At 44.3% G+C, this 21,102-nt stretch overlaps 1 protein-coding gene across 3 annotated transcripts in view; it reads left to right on the forward strand.

Moving 5' to 3' along the window:
- Positions 1–216: 216 nt before the first annotated feature.
- The window catches only part of LOC144481968 (signal transducer and activator of transcription 5B-like), a 142,149-nt gene continuing 121,263 nt past the window's right edge, over positions 217–21,102 (forward strand). For 2 of the 3 annotated variants that reach the window (XM_078201174.1, XM_078201176.1), the window contains exon 1: positions 232–440. The gene's annotated coding sequence lies outside the window, so the exon portion shown is untranslated. Of the gene's footprint in view, positions 441–21,102 lie in introns of all 3 variants that reach the window. The other variant, XM_078201175.1, reaches the window with a different exon arrangement.

Below are 21,102 nucleotides of genomic sequence, written 5' to 3' on the forward strand. Positions count from 1 at the left end.
TTTAAAAAAAAATTGACCAAACTTGTCAAGGGTTCATAATAGTTTGGTAAAATAATGTGTCTTTTAACTTTGCTGACTGATTATTGACAGTTCTGGGTTAAAAAGTTGGCCCTGTTTTGCTGTTGACAGCGGTGGTGTTTTTTTTGGGTGCAGTGTGGTGTTGCTGTTGGATTCTCAACCAATCACCAGAAAAGCGAAAACAAGCTTTCTTCACGGGGAGGAACTCGTGCCACACAAGCGGAAACCTGTCGAGCTTCGGGCAGCAGCGCCGTCCGCAGTTTCATTTCTGTCTCTAAATTACAAACATATAGGAAGACGGGCAGGAAAATATTGTTCTTAAAACTGTTGAAGAAATCGACACCGAAGAAGCAGCATTTCAAAGTACAGAATACAACGCAAGAATTAAATGGAAAAGAATTCGCCTGCGCTTTGGGTGTGAGGTAAAGCAGACTTGGGACGACTTGGACTTTCATTTTGACTGAAGTGATTAAGTTCGTTTTAAGTCTTTTCAATTCGTCCTTCCTGAATCGAAATAGTTAAGACAAAGAGGAAAGTTACAGAAGAGACAAACCATGTATATTTCTAGTTTTAAATCTGATAACTCTTGTTTGATGCGATCTGCAGCTTTAAAAATCGCTCGTCGCAAAACTGCCCGACACTTTTGCGCTGAAAACATTTTATTAAAATGTTGTCTTCGAACAAACTGAACGCAATTCTGAAAATTTGCTTCAGAGAAAGAAAAATGAACGTGTTTCAGAAGTAGTTGTATAACTTGGGTGAAAATTTGGATTTTCGATGCTATTTCACAATTTTTTTTAGTTTTTAAAGAATTCTTTACTGTTGAGGCTAATGTTGCCGAAAAATCATTGGGTGAGCACACGATATAACAACCCCCCCATTTGGCTATCCTCCATTCCGATTGCTTGTGCTAGATGCCAATCATGATGGCCACCTAGCATTAGCCAAACATGGGACTTGTATGAAATAAAAACAGAAAAGGCTGGAAATACTCAGGTCGGGCAGCATCAGTAGTGATAGGAAACAGTTAATCTTTCAGATCGATTACCTTTTATCAGAACACTTTTAAGTTGTGTTTAGGTGACAAGTTACTGCCGTTGAAAAATGCTTGTTCACCTTGGAATGCATAATCAAGGGTCAGGTTACAGACTGACTATTTTTCGTTACAGTGCTTGTAGGAGCAAGAAACGGCAAATGTTCACGCCATTACATTTTTCTTGTCATGTCAGAATTTTTACATGAATATCATTCTTTTTATTCCTTCATGGGGTGTTGGCATCACTGGCCATCCCTAATTGTCCTTGCGAAGATGGCGGTGAGCCTTCAATTGCTGCACTTCATGTGGTTATAGGTACATCCACAGTGTTGTTGGGAAGGGAGTTCCAGAATTTTGGAGAAGTTGGGATTATATTAAAAATGAGGGGTCTGGACAGAAGCAAATGAGAGGGCACAGATTTAAAGTAATTGGTAAAAGAAGCAACTTTTCAAGCAGCAAGTGGTTCGGGTTTAGAATGCACTACCTGAGTATATGATGGAGGCAGGTTCAACTGAAGCATTCAAAATGAAATTAGATTATCTGAAAAGGAAACATGCAGGATTACAGGGAGAAAGCAAGAGAATGACACTAGGTGAGTTCGTTTGCAGAGTCCGTGCAGACAAGGCGGTCTGAATGGCCACCTCCTGCGCTGTGACAACTGCGATTAATCTTTGATCCAGCAACAGTGGAAGAACAATGATATATTTCCAAGTGAGAATGGTGTGTGGTTTGGAACTTCCAGGTAGTGGTGTTCCCGTGCCTCTGCTGCCCTGAGTCCTCCTAGGTGGTAGAGGTCCTGGCCTTGGAATATAATGTCAAAGGAGCCTTGACTAATGTATCTGGTAAATGGTACACGCTGCTGCCATTGTGCATCAGTAGTGGGATGGGTATCATTCAGATAGGCCATTTGGCTACAGGTGCCTGTTTCCCCCATTCAGTAAAATCATGGCTGGCCTGACCATTTACCTGCCTCCCCCATAAGTCTTTGACTCCTTTAAATGTTTGTTCTCTCTCTGTGGTGCACAATATCTAAAGACACTACCATGTATTCTGGCCACTTGTTCTTTGCCCAAGTATCCATTCTTTGTGTATACAAATCCAGTCTTGGGCTGACAAGTGGCAATTAACATTTGTGCTACGCAATGACCATCTCCAACAACAGAGAATCTAACCATCGCCCCTTGACATTCAATGGCATTACCACCCTTGAATCCCATTATCATCCTCCTGATCCCGAAACCTTGAACATCATCTACAAGGTACAAGTCAGGAGTGTAATGGAATATTCTCCACTTGCCTGGATGAGTGCAGCTCCATTCAAGAAGTTAGACACCATCCAGGACAAAGCAGCCCACTTGATTGGCACCCCATCCACCACCTTCAACATTCACTCCACCACCACTGACTAACAGTGGCAACCATGTGTACCATCTACAAGATGCACTGCAGGAATTCTCAAAGGTTCCTTTGGCAGCACCTACCAAACCCACAACCACTACCATCTAGAAGGACAAGAGCAGCAGATACTTGGGAACACCACCACTTGGAGGTTCTTCTTCAACTCACTCACCATCCTGACTTGGAAATGTATCGCCATTCCCCAACTATCATCTGGGAATCTCTGTCCTAACACTACTGTGGACTACACCTCAGGGACTGCAGCATTCAAGAAGGCAGCTCACCACCACCTTCTGAAGAGCAACTAGGGATGAGTAATGAATGTTGGTCTAGCCAGTGACATCCACATCCCATAAATTTAATTAAAAAAAAACCAAGATCAGTGCCTAACTTGCTGTTTAAAAATTGCTGACCAGCTACAGGTGTGACTATGATTGCTACAGTTGTAGCCCAACCACTAATTTTGGTAGAAAATGCCGTCTGTATACTCTCATAATACAAGTAAATGTACCCCACAAGCAGACTTGCTTAACATGCAGCTCCCATCATTCAGTAAATGTACTGACCTAGACAGTGACTGTTGCTTGGTCAACTATACAGGCATCATGGGTGAACTCTTTCCTGCTCTTGCCTATTGTTTACATGTGTGCACACTCCAGCAAGAGTCAAGACCAGGAGCCGTGGTTGATATTCCCTTTTCTAGCCTGGAGCACTGAGGCTAATTGTAGTAGCATAATTACCATCCTGGCTGACAAAAGTGTAACACAATATTCATGCTGCACAAGATGGTAAAGTAGATCACAAATGTGGGAAAAGAAAGTATTATAATATGAGATACTAATTTAATTTTGCTGAATCAAATCTACAACTCTGAAGCTCCTGACTGACGGTTTGTTGTCCCATATGAAAAGGAGAACTAGGGGACCTAGTTTAGAGTTGAGACCACAACCAGATCAGCCATGTTATTGAATGGCAGCCAGGCTCGAAAGTCCTAAGAGCGCACTATTTATGAGCAGAATCAAAATAGAGCATGCCTTTAAATGGGTTTGTTTCATTTGTATGTGATTGAAGTAGTGGTAGTCCACAGGTTTTAAAAACCAGGCATAGCATAATCTAAATACTTGTATTAGTTTGGGTTGCATGTTCATTAATAGACAGAAAATCAAGTAAGAATAGATGAACCACTTTCGGGTAACTGGTGGGATGTTGCAAGCTTGCTGGAAAGTAAACTGGATGACAGGTTGAAAAGGAATATAGACAAGATAGATGGAGTATACTGTGGGGAAATGTGAAATTATCCACTTGGATAGGAAAACAGAATATTATTTTAAACAGTGAGAGACTGGTAAATGTTGATATGCAGAGGGATATGGGTGTCCTTGTACATGAACCACAGCCAGTATTCAGGCGCAGCAAACAGTTAGGAAAGGAACTGGTATGCTGGCTTTCATTGCAGGAAAATTCTTGCTGCAATTATGTTCTTGGTGAGACCAAGGAAGGATGGACTTAACTCTTGAGGTTAACGTGCAGGTTCAGTTGGCAGTTAGGAAGGCAAATTCAATGTTAGTATTCATTTCTAGAGGCCTAGGATACATGAGCAGTGATGTACTGCTGAGGCTGTATAAGGCTCTGGTCAGACCCCATTTGGAATATTGTGAGCAGTTTTGGGCCCCATACCCAAGGAATGATGTGCTGGCCTTGGAGAGGGTCCAGAGGAGGTTCACAAGAATGATCCCAGGAATGAAGGGTTTTTCATATGAAGAGTGGTTGAGGGGACTGGGTCTATACCCAATGGAGTTTAGAAGGATGAGGGGGGATCAAATTGAAACTTACAGAATACTGAGAAATCTAAATAGAATGGACGTGGAGAGGATGTTTCCACTAGTGGGAGAGACTAGAACTCGAGTGAAGGGGCACTCCTTTAAAACTGAGATGAGGAGGAATTTCTTCAGCCGGTGGTGAATCTGTGGAACTCATTGCCACAGAGGGCTGTGGAAGCCAGGTCATTGAGTGTCTTTAAGACAGAAATAGATAGGGTCTGGATCAATAGGCGGATCAAGGGTTATGGGGAGAAGGAAAGAGAATGGGGATGAGAATCATACCAGCCATGATTGGATGGCGGAGCAGACTTGATGGGCCGAATGGCCTAATTCTGCTCCTCTATCTTGTGGTCTAACTTTGGAGGGGTGCAATCACGGTTCACCCAGACTGATTCTCAGGACGATATTCCCTGAAACTTAAGAGCGAGAGGTGAACTCATTGAACAAGGGCTTGATGGGGGAGTGGTTATGGATGTTCCATTGAGTATATCTAAGACACTGAGATCAATAGATTTTTACATACTAGGAGAATAAAGGGATATGAGGATTAGGTGGGCAAGTGGCGTTGAGGTTGAAGATCAGCTGCAATTAAGTGGCATTAAATGGTGGAGCAAGCTCGAGGGGCTTTATGGCCTATTCTTCTCCATATTTCTGTTATGGTGATGAAATACAGTTCTGCAGTCCATTTTTAAAAATTAAAAGGTTAACTTAGCTTTAATCATTCTGCTCCAGCTGTGCAAAGTCATGCAGTGCAAATCTCTGAGATGGTCCCAAACCAAATTGTCAAATAACTGATGCTAGTTCAACTGCAGTTACACAACTTTCCTCACTCACGTTGCAATGTGCAAACCATGTTGCAGTGACACAATGTGCAGCATTATATCTGAACTATTCTCTTATCAGTTGGTGACCTGTGGTCGCATGATAACATTTTGCTTTCTTGTCTACATAGAATTACATTTGAGTTTATAGCACAGAAAATGATCCAGTGTTTATCCTCCACCTTCACTTCATCTGACCCTATTACCATATCCTTCTATTCCTTTTTGCCTCATGTGTTTATCAAGCTTCCCCTTAAATGTAACTACTTGTGGTATCAAGTTCCACATTCTCACCACTCTCTGGGTAAAATTGTTTTGGCAGTCAGATCTCTTGACTCAATATTTCATTTGTCTTTATGCCTTGGGATTCATAATATATATTCTTCATGACCAATGTGTGCCATGGTTTTTTCCTGATTAATCAATGCGTTTCTGCTGAAGTGAATGGAATGAGTTGCAAATATCAGATCCCCATTGTGTCAGTCTCTTTAATACAAACAGAAATGAGCAGCCTAACTTCTGTTTTCAGGCCTTGATCTGAAATTGAATTGGCTTGAACACAGTTGATGCCGGTCTGATTGCATTCAAGTAACTGTACTCTACGTGTGGCCAAATCAACTTTTTGGATATTGCTCTCAGTTTTAAGAAACTGACTATTCCGTGAAGCACCTTTATTTTTGTTTCAGCCTGTAAATACCATTTTTTGAGCTTTGGTACAATAAACTCGTCGTTTAAACCACCACCCACCCCGTCACCCCCGTACATTCCTCAGCTCACCATTTTAACTTTAAATAAAGTCCGCGATCCATAGTTGTTTGTTTCTAGGACCTACCCATTTCAATGCAGGTGTCATTCCTCATGCTTGGTTCATGCCGGCACAAACAAATTCCAAGGCCTGGGTGCCTAGCTTACCATCAACTAAACAATTGAGTCATGCCTTGGGGACTCAAGATGAGCAAAGCAAGCTGCTTGAAGGCTCCCAGTTTTGATAATCAGCACAGCCTCTGAGTCACACCATTTGACTTAATGTGCTGCTGTGATGCCACCTATTTTAGGAACATAGGCCATTCAGCCCTTGACACTATTCTGCCCTTCAGTTAGATCATGGTTGATCTGTATCTTAACTCAATACTTTGTTTCGTAATCCTTAGCTAATAAAAATCTTCTGATCTCAGTCATAACAATTTCAACTGTTCCCCAGAATCCACTGCATTTTGGGGGTGGGGAGTTCCAGATTTTCACTACTCTTTATGTGAAGAAGTGCTTCCTGACATCACCCATGAACAATCTCGAATTTTATGATTAAGCCCTCCTATATTAAGCCCTCTTATATTGAGCTGATCTTTCTCTACACCCAAGTTATGACTGTAACACTACATTAGAAACATAGAAAAACTACACCACAAACAGGCCCTTCGGCCCACAAGTTGTGCCGAACACATCCCTACCTTCTAGACCTACCTATAACCCTCCATCCTATTAAGTCCCATGTACTCATCCAGGAGTCTCTTAAAAGACCCTATTGAGTTTGCCTCCACCACCACTGACGGCAGCCGATTCCACTCGCCCACCACCCTGTGTGTGAAAAACTTACCCCTAACATCTCCCCTGTACCTACCCCCCCAGCACCTAAAACCTGTGTCCTCTCGTAGCAGACATTTCCACCCTGGGAAAAAGCCTCTGAGAGTCCACCCGATCTATGCCTCTCAACATCTTATATACCTCTATTAGGTCTCCTCTCATCCTTCGTCTCTCCAAGGAGAAAAGACCGAGCTCCCTCAGCCTATCCTCATAAGGCATGCACTCAATCCAGGCAACATCCTTGTAAATCTCCTCTGCACCCTTTCAATCTTTTCCACATCCTTCCTATAGTGAGGCGACCGGAATTGAGCATAGTACTCCAAGTGGGGTCTGACGAGGGTCTTGTATAGCTGCATCATTACCCCCGGACTCCTAACCTCAATCCCTCGATTGATAAAGGCCAGCACACCATACGCCTTCTTAACCACCTCCTCCACCTGCGGGGCCAATTTTAGAGTCCTTTGGACCCGGACCCCAAGGCCCTTCTGATCCTCTACAGTACTAAGAGTCTTTCCCTTTATATTGTACTCCTTCATCCCATTTGACCTGCCAAAATGAACCACGACACATTTATCTGGGTTGAAGTCCATCTGCCACTTGTCCGTCCAGTCTTGCATCCTATCTATGTCCCTCTGTAACTTCTGACATCCCTCCAGACTATCCACAACCCCACCAACCTTTGTGTCGTCGGCAAACTTACCAACCCATCCCTCCGCTTCCTCATCCAGGTCATTTATGAAAATGACAAACAGCAAGGGTCCCAGAACAGATCCCTGGGGCACACCACTGGTGACCGACCTCCAATTAGAAAAAGACCCATCTATACCCACTCTCTGCCTTCTTTGGGCAAGCCAGTTCTGGATCCACAGGGCAGCAGCCCCTTGGATCCCATGCCCTCTCACTTTTTCTAGAAGCCTTGCATGGGGGACCTTATCGAAGGCCTTGCTAAAATCCATATAAACCACATCCACCACCTTCCCATCGTCAATGTGTTTAGTCACATTTTCGAAGAACTCCACCAGGCTCGTAAGGCACGATCTGCCCTTGACAAGCCATGCTGAGTATTCTTGAGCATACTAAACCTCTCTAAATGCTCATATATCCTGTCCCTCAGGATCTTCTCCATCAGTTTACCAACCACTGAGGTTAGACTCACCGGTCGGTAATTACCTGGGCTATCCCTATTCCCTTTCTTGAAAATTCTGCACCCTCTCCTTTCCTTCTTCCCAATGTACTCTATGAACGGTATGTTTTTGTCTGTATTGCACGCAAGAAATAATACTTTTCACGTATCCCAATACACGTGACAAATTAAATTCCTGTTCTGAATCTTTCAACCAGTATCTGTATCTACCTTATTGAATCCCTTTTTATTATTTTAAAAATTCCATTACTTCACCCTTTGACTCAAGAGAATACAAGCCCAAGTTTGTACCATGGTAAATGCGAGGGGTTACAGGGAGGGCCTGGTTGGGATGATTGTTCAGAGTCAGTGCAGATTCGATGGGCTGGATAGCCTCTTTCTGTACTATAGGGATACTATGATCTATGCAACCTTTCCTCATATTTCAACATTTAAACGTTCTGGTGAATCTTCACTGCACCCCTTCCAAGCTCACTCTATAATTCCTAAGGTGCGATGTCCACAACTGAACACAGTTACTCCAGATGGGTTTTGACCAAGGTTCTATGCTAAAGCATCGCCGCCTCTTGCCCATTGAAATAAAGAATATTTGTTTGACCTATGTCTACTGGCTTAGTGATTTCTCTGTATGGACATTTAAATTCTGTCGCTCATCCACAGTTTCTAGCTTCTCATCATTCAGGAAGTATTCTGATCTATCTTTCTTTGGTCCATAGTGGATGACCTCACTTCCATCTGCCACAATTTTGCCCACTCAGTCTATCAATGTCCCATTGTAACTTTCTGTTCCCATCCACACTATTTATTGTGCCTTCAAACATCGCTGCTGAAATGGGTTCGCAGGTGTTACAAAGAGCCATTGTAATTTTGAGGCCCTCGTCTAATTTGAATTTGGTAGGCGAGCTGTGGATATCCTGATGCTGTTCTCCAGCCTTTGGAATGCTGGCAGAGGCCTGTGGATAGATGTTATGAGGAAGGTAGAGGATGTGATGCAGAGACTGGGCAAGGCTGGCAGCTGCCCATAGTACTTTTATGGAGCCTGGCCAATGGTTGCAATGCTACAACCCGTGAATAAAGTATTCAATTTGCAAGCTGCGCTCAAATCCCAGGTGGGGTCTTGGTTGTGTCAAAGGACCCAGATTTCCTGAGGCCGATTGGTTGTTTCAGGCAGTAGGCCCCTATGAAAATTGTCAGTATTAACAGTACAGTCACTGACCCCACTTTTAGTTTGAGTTAACAAAATGTTCCGTGATAATTGGCCCCTCTGTCTTCTACCTCCCATTCCCATGTCACATTCTCCTGTGCTTTCATTTTTGCTAATTATTTATTGCACAGAATCTTATCCAATACCTTGAAATTCATATTGGCAATGCCAATAGACACTCCTTTCCACCATGCTAGTGACGTACTCAAAAAATTAAGCTAGCTTAATCAGACTTGACTCGCCCTTCACAAATCAACTTTGAAATGGGAGGAGGCTGAAGTGGAACAAGAATGCCAGTTTGGACTGGTTGGGCTGAATGCCCTGTTCTATGCTGTATGCTATATAATCCTGTGACTATCTTTTGATCGGCTCATATTTGCGCAATTGTTCGGTCTCAATTTCTCTCTCTGCAGATAGATTCCAGCAACTTCCCCACAACTGACAAACCTGTGGTTCCTTGGTTTCTTTCTTAAATAATGGAGTGACTTAGGACTTGTTGGATTTTAAAAAGACCAAAGTCCAACTGGCCTCCTGCCGCTCTTAATTGTTTTACAACAATAATGGAGTTATTAACGAATAACTATCTCTATCAACAGACCCATAAATTACACAAGGAAAACCCAATGCTGGAGAGCTTTGGGAAAGTTACTTTTCTCCTAAACCTGCCACCCTCACTACATGTCTTGAATTTTTGCATACGTATCTGTTTGCAGTTTTCCAATCCAAAGGCACAATTTCTGAATCTAGAGAGTTGTAGAAAATTATAGTTTGTTTATTAGTGTCACAAGTCGGCTTACATCAACACTGCAATGTAGTTGCTGTGAAAATCCCGTAGTTGCCACACTCCGGCGCTGTTCGGGTACACTGAGGGAGAATTTAGCATGCACCTAACTAGCACGTCTTTCAGACTGTGGGAGGAAACCCACGCAGACACGGGGAGAGCGTGCAGACTCCGCGGAGACACTGACCCAAGCCGGGAATCGAACCCAGGTCCCCTGGCGCTGAGAGGCAGCAGTGCTAACCACTGTGCCACTACCACCTATATGATCTCTCGCCTGCAATTTCGTCATGTTTCTTTTAATAATCTGGGATGGAAATCATTAGGTCCTGGAGATTTGTCTTAAATGTTTGCAGGACATGCTATTTTAATGTTAATTTGTTTATTCTAAATGGGATAATACCTCTGTTAAAATAGTTCCAGTGCCATGCCATCAGAATGTGTTATGTTTTATTATCAGCAATGCGTATTAGTAAAATATCCTAAATTATTTTTGTTGTATTTGTTAGAAAGTTTAGCAGCTAATAACAAGAATTTTGTCAGCAACATTTTGACTGCAATAATATAGCAGCATTGTGATATCTTGGCGAAAGTAATGAGTTATGTACCTTGCGTGAGCGTGTTGCACACTCCTTAGAGTTCTATACTGAAGTATACAGTGTTCCTGAGTATGTTTTGGATCATGCAATTTCTCTGGCATTCAAGGCATTTTAAAAACTTGATACAGAAAAAGGGAGAAAAAAATCTTTGATCTGATAAAACACATTGTTAACTTCTACAGGGAAGTGACTGGTTGTGGCAGGAGCTTAGTTCCCTGCTTCTCACGGTTTCACTCAAGATACCCACAATAGTCAACATTACAATAACCTGTAATTATTTAGAAGCAATGATGTCACAAGGTAGTGATACAGAAATAGTGTAGTAGAATGGAGCAGATAGGGAAACAGATCCTGGAGAGTTGCAATCATAGCAGAGTTGTTGTGATGGGAGACTTTAATTTCCCAAACGTAGATTGGAATATCCCGAGGGTAAGGGGATTGGATGGGGAGGAGTTCATTAGGTGTGTTCAGGAGGGTTTCCTGACACAGCATGTGGACAAGCCTACAAGAGGAGAGGTTGTACTTGATCTGATACTGACCAATGAGCCTGGACAGGTGTCAGATCTCTCAGTGGGAGAGCATCTTAGAGTTATGATCGCTATCCCCATCTCCTTTATGCTTGCATTGGAAAAAGAGAGGATCAGGCAAGCTAAGAAAGCGTTTATATGGAGTGAAGGGAAATATGAAGACATAAGGCAGCAAATTAGAGGAGTAAATTGGAAGGAGGTATTCTCGGGGAAATCTACTGAAGAGAGGTGGCAGTTTTTCAAGGAATGTCTGTCTAGGGTTCTACAGGACAATGTTCTGAGCAGACAGGGAGGAGTTGGTAGGTTAAAGGAACCGTGGTGCACGAAAGCTGTGCGCGTCCTAGTCGAGAAGAAAAGGAAAGCGTACAAAAGATTCAGAGAGCTTGGCGAAGATAGGGATCTAGATGAGTATACGACTTGTAGGAAGGGACTAAAGAAGGAAATTAGGAGAGCCAGAAGGGGTCACGAGAAGGCCTTGGCAAGTAGAATTAAGGAAAACCCTAAGGCATTCTATAAATATGTGAAAAGTAAAAGGATGAGACGTGAAGGAATAGGGCCTATAAAAGGTGAAGGCGGGAAAATCAGTACGGAACCAGTAGAAATGGCAGAGGTGCTTAATGAGTATTTTGCCTCGGTTTTCACAGAGGAGAAGGACATGGGTGGATGTACTGTGGGCTTGCGGTGGACTGAAAAGATTGAGTATGTGGACTTTAACAAAGAGGTTGTGCTGGAATCTTTGAATGGCATCAAGATAGATAAGTCGCCAGGTCCGGATGGGATGTACCCCAGGTTACTGTGGGAGACGAGGGAAGAGATTGCAGAGCCTCTGGCGATGATCTTTGCGTTGTTGATGGAGACGGGAGAGGTGCTGGAGGATTGCGGATTGGTTCCTATTTTCAAGAAGGGGAATAGGGATAGCCCAGGTAATTACCGACCGGTGAGTCTAACCTCAGTGGTTGGTAAGCTGATGGAGAAGATCCTGAGGGATAAGATCTATGAGCATTTAGAGAGGTTTAATATGCACAAGAATACTCAGCATGGCTTTGTCAAAGGCAGATCGTGCCTTACGAGCCTGGTGGAGTTCTTCGAAAATGTGACTAAACACATTGACAAAGGGAAAGCGGTAGATGTCGTTTATATGGATTTTAGCAAGGCCTTCGATAAGGTCCCCCATGCAAGGCTTCTAGAAAAAGTGAGAGGGCATGGGATCCAAGGGGCTGCTGCCCTGTGGATCCAGAACTGGCTTACCCAAAGGAGGCAGAGAGTGTGTATAGATGGGTCTTTTTCTAATTGGAGGTCGGTCACCAGTGGTGTGCCCCAGGGATCTGTTCTGGGATCCTTGCTGTTTGTCATTTTCATAAATGACCTGGATGAGGAAGTGGAGGGATGGGTTGGTAAGTTTGCCGACGACACGAAGGTTGGTGGGGTTGTGGATAGTCTGGAGGGACATAGATAGGATGCAAGACTGGGCGGACAAGTGGCAGATGGACTTCAACCCAGATAAATGCGTCGTGGTCCACTTTGGCAGGTCAAATGGGATGAAGGAGTACAATATAAAGGGAAAGACTCTTAGTACGGTAGAGGATCAGAAGGACCTTGGGGTCTGGGTCCATAGGACTCTAAAATCGGCCCCGCAGGTGGAGGAGGTGGTTAAGAAGGCGTATGGTGTGCTGGCCTTTATCAATCGAGGGATTGAGTTTAGGAGTCCGGGGATAATGATGCAGCTATATAAGACCCTCGTCAGACCCCACTTGGAGGACTGTGCTCAGTTCTGGTCGCCTCATTACAGGAAGGATGTGGAAAAGATTGAAAGGGTGCAGAGGCGATTTACAAGGATGTTGCCTGGATTGAGTGTCATGCCTTATGATGATAGGCTGAGGGAGCTCGGTCTTTTCTCCTTGGAGAGACGAAGGATGAGAGGAGACCTAATAGAGGTATATAAGATGTTGAGAGGCATAGATCAGGTGGACTCTCAGAGGCTTTTTCCCAGGGTGGAAATGTCTGCTACGAGAGGACACAGGTTTAAGGTGCTGGGGGGTAGGTACAGGGGAGATGTTAGGGTAAGTTTTTCACACACAGGGTGGTGGGCGAGTGGAATCGGCTGCCGTCAGTGGTGGTGGAGGCAAACTCAATAGGGTCTTTTAAGAGACTCCTGGATGAGTACATGGGACTTAATAGGATGGAGGGTTATAGGCAGGCCTAAAAGGTAGGGATATGTTCGGCACAACTTGTGGGCCGAAGGGCCTGTTTTGTGCTGTAGTTTTCTATGTTTCTAATTGTTAGGAGGGTGTATTCTATTTCCAATGTAGGATTGCCAACCCTCCCGGAATGATTAGGAGTCTCGGCATCAATCTCCAGGTGACTATTGTTTCAAAATCTCCCAAATTTATTTATTATCTTAGCAAATAAAATTTTATATGCTGTAGACTGGTACTGACATGGGGCGCACACACATACTGCACCCATAAACATTGCCTGTTTTCTCTCTGCGGAGAAGGTTCAAAGCAAAGCTCTTGTGACATTTTCTTTTTATTAATTCAAGGGATGTGAGTGTCACTGGCTATGCCATCATTAATTGCCCTGGAGAAGGTGCTGGTGAACTGCTGCTTTGAATCGCTACAGCCCATGTGGTGTAGGTACTGGTGTTGTGAGACTTCTTACTGTGTAGGTACTCCCACAGTGCTGTTTTTTGAGAAAATTGCTACTTTTATTCTGCATCATTCACCAGTAAATCAAAATGTTAAACATTCTGATTCACGTCACATACAGCTGAGGAACCCGGGCTCAATCCCTTCACAGCACTGCGTTGTGTACTGTCTGTTGGTTTGAAGTGTAAGTAGCATTTTGTGGCTGCAACTCAAATTCTCTCCTCAGGCTGCAGTCCTCGTTTTAGTGAAATGGATCTTTGGGCCGTGATGTCCATATGTTTTTCCTAGAACTTATTTCCTTTGTGAACTTTGTCATGTATGCTGTTTTCTTTTTCCTTTTCCAGTATTCCCAAGATTCTGGGTCTAGTTCATCTAGACTATCTGGGGGTCCAAGGTACAGCGTAAACAATCACCCGGGGTATTTGCTGGCCGCAGTTCTGGATGTTTGTCTTGCCAGTAGATATTGACTCCCACAGCACGAGTGGTCAAAATGACAGAGTCCTTACAAACCTCTGGACCTTGCAGAGCATCTTTAGTTCCCATCTTACTTTTCTTTCCCTTTTAACAGCTGCTTTCTTTGCATACCTGTTCACAGCGGCTGTGTGGACTCGGGCCACACTGCAGCAATGTGCCCCCCCACCGAGTCACAAGCCAGTAAGCAGCCACCCTGAGTGGCCATGGCAGCCTTCTCAGCACCTATTAGGAACAGAGTTCCAAAACTTTGAACCAGTGACAGCCATGCAATTAAATACTCTTCTTTCCTTGTTCAATCTCTAAGACAAGAGCAAGTTTGACAATGACAGAGTTATTTGGGGTGGCACAGTGGTTAGCACTGCTGTCACACAGCCATGATATGGAGATGCCGGCATTGGACTGGGGTAAGTACAATAAGAAGTCTCTCAACACCAGGTTAAAGTCCAACAGGTTTATTTGGTAGCACAAGCCTCAAACTTTTGGAGCACTTCATCGGATGAGCGCCAGGGTTCCGGGTTCGACTCCTGGCTTGGGTCACTGTGCGGAGTTTGCAAGTTCTCCCTGTGTCTGTGTGGGTTTCCTCTGGGTGCTCCGGTTTCGTCCTGAAAGACGTGCTGGTTAGAGTGCATTGGGCCGTGCTAAATTCTCCCTCAGCGTACCCGAACAGGCGCCGGAGTGTGGCGACTAGGGGATTTTCACAGTAACTTCATTGCAGTGTTACTTGTGACACTAATAAATACAATTAAACTTGCATTTAATGGTTCATTATATAAATGCACCACCTGGTATGTCATGTCCCAGGTTCAATTCTAATTTATGCTGAATTAGCCAATCCAAATTGCTACAGGGTGCTACAACTGGTCACCATGTCTCAAGGTTGGGAAGGAAGAAACGAGTTGGAATTTCACTTCTGATTGCTATCCAGTGTCCCCTGCTAGACAGTGGATATTGAGGGTGAAAACGATTGGGCTTGGCGGATGATGTTCCTCACAGTGGAATAGCTAGCTTTCAATCATTGCCTATATTCATAGATGCAGAATGGCCACATGGTTGAAATTCAAGCTCAAACATGTCTTCTCACAACTGATCAACAGTGGCAGCAGCAGGCAGTAGTATGAAGGCACTCATATGCATGAATGTGAGATACACACTCGTGAATCTCACTGGGCCCTCCTGGGCATTTCAAGAGAAGAATGGGCAGAAGTCTGAAAGTAAGTCACTTATTAGCAAGCTCCACCTGCTAAAGGTGCAAGAACCAGTAAGATCAGATGCACGGGAAAGTTAGAATAGCTGAGCAAATGCAGCAACGTTACAGACCTTGGGCAAAAATAGAAAATGCTGGAAACACTCAACAGGTCTGGCAACATCATGGAGAGAGAAATGGTTACTGTTTTAGGTCAGTGACCCTTCATCAGAACGGATCCCTGGAGTGATGGTTAGAGGATCAGGGTTATATTAGCCTGATCTCTGACATGCTTGACCTCAATAAGTTTGTCTTAATATTAAGCATCAAGTTAATATAAAGCATCAAGTTAGATAAATCGCCGGGACCGGATGGGATGTATCCCAGGTTACTGTGGGAGGCGAGGGAAGAGATTGCTGAGCCTCTGGCGATGATCTTTGCGTCATCAGTGGAGACGGGAGAGGTTCCGGAGGATTGGAGGATTGCGGATGTGGTTCCGTTATTCAAGAAAGAGAAAAGATAGCCCAGGAAATTATAGACCAATGAGTCTAACCTCAGTGGTTGGTAAGTTGATGGAGAAGATCCTGAGAGGCAAGATTTATGAACATCTGGAGAGGAATAGTATGATCAGAAATAGCCAGCACGGCTTTGTCCAAGGCAGATCATGCCTTACGAGCCTAATTGAATTTTTTGAAGATGTAATTAGACACATAGACGAGGGAAGAGCGGTAGATGTAGTTTATATGGATTTCAGCAAGGCATTTGATAAGGTGCCCCATGCAAGGCTTATTGAGAAAGTGAAGGGGCATGGGATACAAGGGGACATTGCTTGTGGATTCAGAACTGGCTTGCCCAGAGAAGGCAGAAGAACCCAGTGGTTGTAGATGAGTCTTTTTCAGCATGGAGGTCAGTCACCAGTGGAGTGCCCCAGGGATCTGTTCTGGGACCCTTACTCTTTGTGATTTTTATAAATGACCTGGATGAGGAAATGGAAGGATGGGTTGGCAAGTTTGCTGATGACACAAAGGTTGGTGGTGTTGTGGATAGTGTAGAGGGATGTCAGCAGTTGCAACGAGACATAGATAAGATGCAAGACTGGGCGGAGAAGTGGCAGATGGACTTCAACCCAGATAATTTTGTGGTGGTTCATTTTGGCAGGTCGAATAGGATGAAAGAATATAATATTAAGGGTAAGACGCTTGGCAGTGTGGAAGATCAGAAGGATCTTGGGGTCCGTGTTCATAGGACGCTCAAAGCAGCGTCGCAGGTAGAGGCTGTGGTTAAGAAGGCGTATGGAATGCTGGCCTTCATCAATAGAGGAATTGAGTTTAGAAATCGGGAGATAATGCTGCAGCTGTATAGGACCCTGGTCAGACCCCACCTGGAGTACTGTGCCCAGTTCTCATTACAGAAAGGATGTGGAAGCCATAGAAAGGGTGCAGAGGAGATTTACAAGGATGTTGCCTGGATTAGGTGGCATGCCTTATGAGGATAGGTTGAGAGAGCTAGGCCTTTTCTCCTTGGAGAGGTGAAGGATGAGAGGTGACCTGATAGAGGTATTGATAGAGTGGATTCTCAGAGGCTTTTACCCAGGGCTGAAATGGTTGCCACAAGAGGTCACAGGTTTAGGGTGCTGGGGAGTAGGTACAGAGGAGATGTTAGGGGTAGGTTTTTCACTCCGAGGATGGTGGGTGCATGGAATCGGCTGCCAGTGGTGGTGGTGGAGGCGGATTCGATAGGGTCTTTTAAGAGACTTTTGGATAAGTTCATGGAAGTTAGTAAGATAGACGGTTATAGTAAGCCTGGTAGGTAGGGACATGTTCGGCGCAACTTGTGGGCCGAAGGGCCTGTTTGTGCTGTAGTTTTTCTATGTTCTATTAGAAAATTAGAATTCAATTGTTCAAAGTAGTAATAAATTTTTCAAATTTATTTTATGTGCTGTGATGTTGCTGGCTAGGCCAGCATTTATTGCCCATCCTTAATTGCCCTTGAGAAGGTGGTGGTGAGCTGTCTTCTTGAGCTGCTGCAGTGATGGTAATGCCATTGAATTTTAGATGATATGGGGCATAGGTTTAAGGTGCGAGGGGCAAGATTTAAAGGAGATGTACGAGGCAAGTTTTTTAGCCAGAGGGTGGTGGGTGCCTGGAACTCGCTGCCGGGGGAGGTAGTGGAAGCAGATACGATAGTGACTTTTAAGGGGCATCTGGACAAATACGTGAATAGGATGGGAATAGAGGGTATGGTCCCCGGAAGGGTAGGGGGTTTTTAGTTCAGTCGGGCAGCATGATCAGTGCAGGCTTGGAGGGCCGAAGGGTCTCTTCCTGTGCTGTAATTTTCTTTGTTCTTTGTTCAGTCTCTGAAGTGTAGGTAGAGTGCTGTTAGGGAGTTCCAGAATTTTGACTCAGCGACATTGAAGGAATGTTGATATATTTCCAAGTTGGGATGGTGAGTGACTTGGAGGGCAACTTCCAGATTGTGGTCTTTCCAGGTTTCTGCTGCTCTTGTCCTTCTAGATGGTCATAGATTTGGAAGCTGCTGTCGAAGGAGCCTTGGTGAGTTCCTGCAGTGCGTCTTGTAGATGGTACCCACAATTGCCACTGTTCGTTGGTGGTGAAGGGATTAAATGTTTGTGGAAGGGGTACCAATCAAGTGGGGGTTGCTTTGTTCTGCGTGTTGTTGGAGCTGCAGTCATTCAACCAATGGAGATTATTCCATCATACTCCTGATTTATGCCATACAGATGGTGGACAGGCTTTGGGGGAGTCAGGAGATGAGTTACTTGCTGCAGGATTCCTAGCCTCTGACCTGCACTTTTAGCCACAGTATTTATATGGCTAGTCCAGTTCAGTTTCTGGTCAATGGCAGCAACCATGTTATTGATGGTAGAGAATTCAGTGATGGTAATACCATTGAATGTTGGATGGTTAGATTCTCTCTTGTTGAAGGACTCCTGCAAAGATGACTGGCCTCCAATAAACACAACCATCTTCCTTTGCGCTAGGTATGAATCCAACCAGGTTTTCCCACTAATTCCCATTTACTCCAGTTTTGCTAGGGTTCCGTGATGCCATACTTGGTCAAATACTGCCTTGATATCAAGGGCAGTCACTCTCCCTTCACCTCTGGAGTTCAGCTCTTTTGTCTATCAAAACTCTACTGTGCAGAAGGAGGCCATTCAGCCCATTGAGTCTGCACCAATTCTCCAAAAGAGCATCTTACCCAGGCCTAACCCCCTGCCCTATCCCCGTAACCCTGCGTATTTACCATGGGGGAGGATGTGCAAACTCCACACACACTCGCCCAAGTTCGGAATCAAATCTGAGTACCTAGGGCTGTGAGGCAGCAGTGCAGGGCTATAATGGTGTCAGGAGGTGAGTGGTCCTGGTGGCACCCAAACTGAGTGTCTGTGAGCAGGTTATTGATGAATCTGTACCACTTGATAGCACTGTTGCTAACCCCTTCCATCATTTTACTGATGATTGAGAGTAGACAGATGACCATCTTGCCCATCCCTAATTGTCCTTGAACTGAGTGGCTTGTTGGGTGATGGTCAGATTCAAGTGCAGTTAAGAGTCAAACACATTGCTGTGGATTTGGAATTACGTGTAGGCCAGACCAGGCAGGGATGTCCAATTTTCCTCCCTAAAGGGCATTAGTGAACCAGATGGGTTCTTACGACAATCGACAATATTTTCATGTTTATCGTTAGAATTTTTAATTCCAGATTTTTTTTTCATGAATTCAAATTTCACCATTTGTCATGGTGGGATTCAAGCCCTGGTCCCCAGACCATTACCCTGGGTCTCTGGATTACTAGTCCAGTGACAATACCACTATGCCATCGTCATTTCCTATTGCTTGGTAGATGCCAGTGCTGTAGCTTTCTTGGAACAGTTTGGCTAGGAGCACAGCAGGTTCTGCAGCACAAGTCTTCAGTACTGTTGCCTGAATATTGTCAGGGCCCATAGCCTTTGCAGTATCCAGTGCCTTCAGCCTTTCGTTGATATCAGATGGAGTGAATCAAGTTTGGCTGAAGGCTGGCATTTGTGATGCTGGGGACCTCCAAAGCAAATGCCTCAGCTTTATTTTTGCACTGATGTGCTGGGCATCATTGAGGATGGGAATATTTGTGGAACCTCCTTCTCCAGTGAGTTGCTTAAATGTCCACCACTATTCATGACTGGATGTGGCAGGACTCCAGAGCTTGGATCGGATCAATTGGTTGTCTAATTGTTAAGCTCTATATGTCACTTGCTGTTTATGCTGTTTGGCACACAAGTAGTCCTGTGTTTTAGCTTCATCAGGGCAACACCACGTTGTTAGGTATGCCAGGTGCTGTTCCTGGCATGTCCTCTTGCACTTCTCATTAAACCTTGTGATCGAGTACAATTCTGCTGTTGCTGATGAACCACAGCATGGTTGCCCAGCCTAGGTCTATTTGAAATCCATTTAATTTAGCACAGTGGTAATGCCACACAAGACGATAGTGCGTATCCTCAAAGCGAAGACGGGACTTCATCTCCACAGGAGATCCTCAGGTGGTCACTCCTACCTGTACTGTCATGGACAGATGTATCTGCAACAGGCAAGTTTGTGAGGAGGATGTCAAGTATGTTTTTCCCTCTTGGTTCCATCACCACTTGCTGCAGACTTAGGCTAGAAGCTATGCCCTTTAGGACTTGACCAGATCAATCTGTGGTGGTGATATTGAGCCACTCTGTGTCAGGCATTGAAGTCCCCCACCAAGAGTGCATTCTGCGCCCTTGCCACCCTCGATGTTCAACATGCTGCGACATTTTAGCTGAAAGCAGCAAATGTTACAATGCCGGTAACCATTAGGAAGCTGTGTGTGTGTGTGGTTGCGTTCACATGGCTACCATGCTGCTAATCCAGTCTCCAGGAGTTGTCACTTTCTCGATTGCTCCCATCTTTTCTAGTTCCCCTGTCATATCTTCCAGACAGAACTTGAGGGCTGTTGTAACTCTTCTTGGAAGATGCTGAGTTGGCCACATACTCTTAATCTACTTCCAGGTGATCTTCACCAAGAAGATGCTGAAGACTTGTGAAAACATTGTTGTAACTTTTTAGGATTTGTCAGCAGTCAGTGGCTTGGTGTCATGTGAAATACTGTAAATCTTTTCAGGTGCATGAAGAATTACCAGTCCGAGATTTTAACCTGTTGCAGCTGAGATGAGGGGATTTTGTTTATTGTCTGCTACCTGGAGCTAAACATCTTTCTTCCCATGGCATTAGGCATTCTCTCAGCTTAGGTTGCCCACTTGGGGTGAGCATTGTCTCATCATATAGCCTCAACTTTACCTTTGATGCCTCATTTTTCTGTCACCATCTTTAACAATTTCACACAGGGCTGCGAAGCTCATGATATTGCACGTAGCACTGGTGTTTATCTGACACTGCACATTAATTTGATGCTCTCCTTCTGCAGTCATCCTTGCAATAGCCACAAATCATATTTTTCTTTGAGATTTGATGGTGCCTAGGAAGCAGAGTGATTTGTCTGAATCATCGTCTGACATCTCTCCACCAACCATCTTTAATGGGTTTGCTTTTCTTCCTTCCAGCAAAACACTTGTGTGATTCAGTGATTCAGCTTCTATCAGAGTATTGCCGACCCCATGCTGCACATGTTATCCTTTCTTTGGTGTGGTGTCCACTAAAATAGTTATATCCGGTACTGTGGATCTTTCTGCTGGTCCTTCTGTAAATAGTTCTTACTTTTCTCCATTGTCTTGTGCTTGGAAGCCCTCTCCAAATTGTGCAAAGCCTCATCAGCTCTCCCCTTGATACTCTTCAGCTGATGACTGATCTCTTTAGCACTTCTGCAAATGACAACAACTTTCTTGAGAGTAA

Source organism: Mustelus asterias, chromosome X (assembly GCF_964213995.1).
Source record: "Mustelus asterias chromosome X, sMusAst1.hap1.1, whole genome shotgun sequence".
Taxonomy (NCBI): Eukaryota; Metazoa; Chordata; class Chondrichthyes; order Carcharhiniformes; family Triakidae; genus Mustelus; species Mustelus asterias.